We start from the raw sequence: 6,883 nt of genomic DNA, 5'->3' as shown, positions 1-6,883 counted from the left end.
AACAAGATGTCAGGGGTACTTGGATTGTTATTAAGGCAGTACTATCAAGCCTTCTCATTGAACTGACATGTTCATTGGTCCTGGGTGGGCCACAGGTCACAGGCATGTGACTCCCAAAAGCCATTCTATCAGACTGATGTTTGCTATGGGACTAATAGAATCAGCATTTTTTGCATGTGTGGTACACTTTTAAAGGAGCTTTGGGTGGGCTGGAAATTGGCTAAGAACCCTGCCATCCGGAATCACATCTGTCTCTTTCAATAATTACCTGGGATAAGAAAAGTATACTTATGTTTTTAAGTATATTATTAAAAATAAGAACACTATATGAGAATATAAAAACGAGTTACTTTCATCATTTTAAGTGAAAGCAATAATAATTTGAGATGTTCTGATGTTAGCTTTGCTGTTTCTGCTGTTGTTCTTTCTTTTTCCTGTGGCTTATTTATTTTATTTCATTTTTGTATATTTTTTATTGGAGTTCGATTTGCCAACACATAGTGTAACATCCAGTGCTCATCCTGTCAAGTGCCCCCCTCAGTGCCTATCACCCAGTCACCCCCTCCCCCCACCCACCTCCCCTTCCACTACCCCTTGTTCGTTTCCCAGAGTTAGGAGTCTCTCACGGTTTGTCACCCTCTCTGATTTTTCCCACTCATTTTCTCTCCTTTCCCCTTTAATCCCCTTCACTATTTTTTATATTCCCCGTATGAGTGAAACCATATGATTGTCCTTCTCCCATTGACTTACTTCACTCACCATAATACCCTCCAGTTCCATCTAGGTCGAAGCAAATAGTGGGTATTTGTTGTTTCTAATGGCTGAGTAGTATTCCACTATATATATAGACCACATCTTCTTTATCCATCATCTTTCAATGGACACTGAGGCTCCTTCCACAGTTTGGCTATTGTGGACATTGCTGCTATGAACATCGGGGAGCAGGTGTCCTGGTGCTTCACTGCATCAGTATCTTTGGGGTAAATACCCAGTAGTGCAATTGCTGGGTCGTAGGGGAGCTCTGTTTTTAACTCTTTGAGGAATCTCCACATCTCCACACAGTTTTCCAGAGTGGCTGCCCCAGCTCACATTCCCACCATCTGTTGTTGTTCTAATGTTCTTCCAGCTTCCCTTGCACCGAAGCCAAAGGACCCATAGAGGAGTCACCATTTTGAAGTCACCCGTCCTGGTGCTGCTCAACCAAGTCTATGATCCAGAGCGTGAAGTCTCATGATCCCCAGAGGGCACCTAATAAGGCGCATGAGAGTGTCCTATCGTTTACATTCCACTGGGGAAGAAATTGAGGTTAACGACCCGATGGTCCAGTTGAGACTTGAAATTAAGTCTTGGATTCCAGAGAATCCCCATTCCTTGGGAACAGCTCTGTTTTGAACTTGTCCCTTACCAAGTTGACAATTCATACTGGGCACGTACACTCCAGAGCTACACTGCCTGCGCTCACGGCACCAGTTCTACCACTCACTAGATTACCGCCACCCCCTTTTTTAATTTTAAAGTTTTCTTTATTCAGGATGACTGTAAAAAGCAGATATATATTTATTTGTTTGTTTGTTTGTTTTTACCCATGAGAGACACAGGCAGAAGGAGAAGCAAGCTCCATGCAGGGAGCCCGACGCAGGACTCTCGGTCCCGGTACCCCGGGGTCACTCCCGGAGCCAAAGGCAGACGCTCAACCAGGCCACTCAGGCGTCCCAAGAGCAGATTTTTAAAAACAGACACTCTTGGTTCCACTAAGGAGGAGCAACGCCCCCTCTCACTTCTCAGCCTTTGTAGCTGCTGATCCATTTGTCTGGGACCCTCTTCCCTCTGCTTTTAGATCTAGCGCACTCTGTACATTTCAGTTTGGACTTGATTTTCTCAGAGAACCTTCTTTTGGTCTTCCACGGTTGAGTTAGGATCCCTTCCTCTGAGTTAGGATCCCTTCTTCTGTGTTCCCGCGGCGGCACCATTTGCCCCATCCAGCAGCTACCCCCCCCCCCGCCCCCCATTCCCTGTTGCCACGCCTGGCCCCCATGGAGACCGGCGGCTAAAAACCAGAGTTAGCTTTGTATCCCAAGCACCTCAAAGTAGCATAAACTAGGTGCTCAAATATTTGAGACACGAATAAGCGGATACATGAATGAATGGCCGGTGGGCGATAAAAAGTCCGTAGTCGGAAAGAATCAAGGAGACGCTCCAGACCCTGAATTCTGAGCGAGGGGCCTCCGGGGGCGCTGGACCCCAGGCGTGGGGCGCGCGGCGGCTGGTCTCCGGGCGCAGCAGGAGGAAACTCCCACCACGCGGGCCCCGGAGCTCCCTGGCTAGCCCCTGCTGCTTCAAGACCCCAGGACGGGGCCAGTCGCCCGCGGCGGTTCCAGCAGTAGGAGCGGAGCTGCCCGTCGGGTTCCGCGCCCTGGGCGCAGGGAAGGCGCGCACGGCGAACCCCCGCCTCCCCGCCCTCAGTCTCCCCGCAGGGTGTGGAGCTGAGCCCCGGGGCTCCCCGCAGCGGAGGAGCGTGCGCGGAGTCGCGGCCCCCGGAGCCCCCAGCCCCCGCTTCCGTCACCCGCCCCCCTCCCCGGGGAGTGCGCCGGGCCCGGGGCCGCCGGGGCGGGGAAGGGTCGGGCCGGGGCGGGGAGAGGCCTTTATAGAGCGGCAAGGAGGGGCGGGGGAGCGGCCGCCCGCCTGCGGGACACCGGGAGGCGAGAGGCTGCCCGCGCCGCCCCGGGTTCCTCGCCGGGTGCCCGAGGTCCCCGCGCGAGGTCCCCACCGTCCCCCGCGCTCGGCGCTGCGCTCCTGGCGGTGCGCTCAGGGCGCGCCCGGAGGAAACCCCCGCGGGGCTTGGCGAGCGCTGGGCCGAGGGCCGCGTGGAAGCGCCCCCAGGTAAGTCCTGAAGCCCTTTGCAAGTGACCAGCAATTGCACGGGAGGGACGTGCCAGAGAGCGGGGAGGGGGCTGCGTGAAGGCTGCGCTGAAGGAAAGAAGTGAATTTCAGAAACTCCAAACCCCTCCTGGTTTTTTCACCTCCTGGGGCCGTTAGCCCCTCTCCACCCCGCCTTTTGGTTTTCTGCATCCCTCTGTTGGCAAACATACAGCACACCCCGTTGTCACTCTCTGCTCCCGGCTTCCCGTTCACCCCCTGCACACTCATGTGCCTTGGAGGCTGAAGGGTGCCTCACCCCACGCTGTCCCCAAGCTTAGCGCAGGGCTTGGCCTGTGGCAGGCACCTAGGACTAATGGAAAGGATGAATGAGGTCAACCAGCACCGGGGGCAAGAAAAGTCACTCCCAAGTCTGTATAAACCCAGTCTGTGCTTTTGTTTCTGGACCTCACCCAAATTTATTAAAGACGGTTGGGTTTTTATTATTGCCTGAAGAGAGAGGAGAAAGCAGAAAAAAAAAATGCACCCATTTATGAATGCCCAGTAACATCTTGCAACGAGTGCAACCCCAGCTACCTGGCTCAGTATCAAATGTGCAAATAGTTTTGATGAAGGGAGGAGGCAGCCTGGAAGAGGGGAAAACACTGGAACAAGAAACTGATTTCTTCAGTTTCCTTTCTTGATAAAAGACTTCTCATTTCTCTTTTCAGAGGTCTACTCTGTGGAGATGTTTAAAGGTGATCTTTGCCAGTGGGAGGAAAAGGTTTGGTAGGAGTGAGGGGTGGTGATGTTGATTAGGAATATCTGAGACGTTGCTGGAAATCATGAAGACCTGAGATATAAGACTATTAGAAGTCTTTTGTCAAGAATATCCATAGTTACAGAATCAGCGGTCACATTTCTTTTTAAAGAAAGGGTCTATTTGATGAGCAGTATTTTTAGTAGGAAACTTGCAAGTATGCCATTTTGAAGTTACAGTGTAAACTTAACGATTTAGGGTCCTCATGGATGAGATCACCTACGTAAAAATCCTAGGAAGTCTAAATAAAGTGTTTTAAAACACATGGTCTTAAAGGGTTTTTTTCCTGATAAAAGTTGTCAATTTCCTTCCTTCCTCATTTTATTCCAAAATGTTAGAAGTGCCCAGGAAATTCCGAAAGGGAAGCTTTTCTGCTACTCAGGAGTCCGTGTGATTTTTAGACTTTGTGCCCTGTGAAATCAAATTTTATGATTTACATAAAAGATTTTAAGTGAAACACCCACTAAAGAACCATCTTCAGCTTTCTTTCTTTTTTTTTAACAAAAAAGCTTTCTAATTTTACTAAGTTGTAAAATAATTCTTTAAAAAGACTGTTGTTATACATTATATCCTTGCAGTTTCCACTCTTCCTATTTCCTTCAAGATAGTGTGAATTACAGAAAAGTTTGAATCGTTGGAATATTTATAAAGAAAAGACTTATTTATTTGCATAGACAGTGTTAAGAGCAGGTAATTAAGTCACCACATGAAGGTCACATCACTAGAACTGTGAATAAAAGTTGATATGTTATTTATTCATCTATATACACTGTACACTGTACCATCTCGTTAATGTAAGAATCTTAAACATGACTGGAAAAATCTTTCTTGTCAGTAAATATTCCCATTGCTGGAATTTCTGAAAAGTATGTGATTGCTACCTATACCATCCGTAAATAAATAAAAGTAATCCAGACTAATGAGGATTTTTTTTTTTTTTTGTGACCAAAAACTGGTCACTTCCATAGTCCCAAGAAATAAGTATGAAGGTTCAATTTTCTGTACTTCCACTTTTATGAGCTTCGTGAACATAAGACTAACTTTTCCAGGGTGATCAAATGTTGGCCAGTGTTTTTTTTTTTTTTTTTCCCTCCCATCCTGACCTTTTTGTTGTTTTCCTTGTTATTTAAAGTAGGAAGTGGTTTAGCTTTGCTCTGAAACAGGCCTAGGTTCCAGTTACAAACTAGCGGGGACAGCCTGATTAACCTTCCTGAGGTTTCTTGCACCTGTCACACGGAGTGATGATCCCTACCTACCTCACAGGGATGTGAGAGGAAAAAAGAAGATCCTTATATAATGCCAGACATGAGTCCTCAATAAATGAAGGCGGCGATGATGGTGATGGTTACACTTATGGTTCAGGACAATTAGAAGTGGTCCCAGTTTAAAAAAAAAAAAAAAAAAGTGGTCCCAGTTAAAGTTGAGTCCAATTTCATTCCATGTTTTGACTTCACTGATAGACCTTGTTTCCATCGAGTATAACACATGATGAACAGATATGCCTAACTCGCTAAACATTGTAATCTCCCTTTTCCCCTGGAAGCCTTTCAGTTTGCAGAGATCATTTAAGGAAAAGACCTGTCCTTCAGGCATGCCGCTACCTATCCTGACTTCATTATGTATTCCTTTGTATCTTATACTTTACAATTTCGGGAAACTTTTTCTGGAGCAAACTGTTCCTGCAGGTAGAAGGCTGGGAGAAGCGCAGTCGGTGTTTTAGTTTCTCTGGATAATGATTGTGTGATAAGAAAAGTATCTTGCTGCTTTTAGCAGGAAGGTATGACATTTTCAAAATTTTAAAATAAAGACCCCAGATCAATTTGCAGTTCTTCAAGGGAGTGGAGGCTTAAAAAGGCATAGAGGATCAATTACAAAAAACAGCAGCTAGTTGAAGGCCAAAATTTTTAAGGAAGAAAGAATAGTTAGAGAGACTTGGTCTCACTTCTTGTCTTGAGTCCTCACCCTCCTTCCAAACTTGCTTTTTCTTGGGGTGACCCCAAGTCCCTGGCAGGGGAATTTGGAAGGGATTACATCAAATACTGTTTGGCTAACATAAGCCATGTGCAGAAGAAAAGAGCTCTTGTGTCTTTCAGATCCCTAATGCTTCCACACTACCTGGCACTAGTATGTACTCAATAAATATGTGATAAATGAATGGCCTAAGATTTCGAAAGTCTGGCTGAAGTATGCTTCTCATGTAAATCTGGAGCAGCTGCACTTAGAAAATCCACTACTGTGTGAAACCTCAGGCAAGATGAAGGAGGCAGTGTGACCTCTGCTTGTGTCTCAGCTTCTGACCTTGGTTTTGCTAAAGCAAAGAACAGCTGACTATAAATCTTACCTTTATGAGTCGTCTTCATTGACTGAGATAAAACTAAAAAGTAATACTTTTTATGGTTCCAAATAACAAGTCCAAGGAGATTTACTGGTTTAATTTTGCTATGAATAGAAAGTTTTCCCCCAAATGCTTAAGCAGTGAAGAAGAGGGAAGAAAGATACAGCATATAAACTAACTTGGTATAATGAATGGAAGCCTCAACTTTCCCCTCAAGTCACAAAGGCACGATAAATATACACTTAACCATTCTTCAACCATTTACCATTAAGGACTGGGTCTTGATTTGACTCTAAAATGTTTTTGTAATGCTCTAAGTACTGTATCCTAGACTTTAGAGGGGAAAGATATTGCCAGAGTTAGTTGGCAAAGGCTTTCGCGTTGGCTTGAAAAGCCATAAGCTAATCACTTATTGAGTTCTTTAAAAACAAGTTGATTAATGTTTGGCAAGAAATTCTGACTAAAAGTCTCCATTATATGAGTCCAAATACAATAGAACTTTGAAGATCATGAGCAAGTCATAGTCACATTTGGCCATTACAGTTTGGTGGAACATAATCCCACAGTGTGTCAAATGGTCCACATGACATCTTTGGGTACCCTACCTCATCATAGCCAGCATGTGTAGTTAACTCTGTAATCACTTGTCTGGGATGGTTAGAATAACTGTGGTACTAAGATGATGTTACATATTGTAGCAGATTTCCCTCACAGCTTTTCTCTCCTGGCTAGCAGAAGACATCAGAGCCCTCCCCACATTCCCTCTGCTTTCACTGTGTTGGTCACACTGTAAGCTTCTTCCTTCAAACATCTGTGAAGGCCTGAGGGCCTTCTCTGGCCTTGGGAGCATGACTGACTCATGTGGAGTAGGC

At 45.8% G+C, this 6,883-nt stretch overlaps 1 protein-coding gene across 4 annotated transcripts in view; it reads left to right on the top strand.

The window, feature by feature from the left end:
• The first annotated feature begins 2,708 nt into the window (after window positions 1-2,708).
• Window positions 2,709-6,883, top strand: part of COL6A6 (collagen type VI alpha 6 chain) — a 142,625-nt gene continuing 138,450 nt past the window's right edge. For 3 of the 4 annotated variants that reach the window (XM_072792807.1, XM_072792808.1, XM_072792810.1), the window contains exon 1: window positions 2,747-2,880. The gene's annotated coding sequence lies outside the window, so the exon portion shown is untranslated. Of the gene's footprint in view, window positions 2,881-6,883 lie in introns of all 4 variants that reach the window. The other variant, XM_072792809.1, reaches the window with a different exon arrangement.

Source organism: Canis lupus, chromosome 22 (assembly GCF_048164855.1).
Source record: "Canis lupus baileyi chromosome 22, mCanLup2.hap1, whole genome shotgun sequence".
Taxonomy (NCBI): Eukaryota; Metazoa; Chordata; class Mammalia; order Carnivora; family Canidae; genus Canis; species Canis lupus.
Note: the sequence above shows the minus strand (reverse complement) of the source record. Positions and strands in the feature narration are given on the sequence as shown.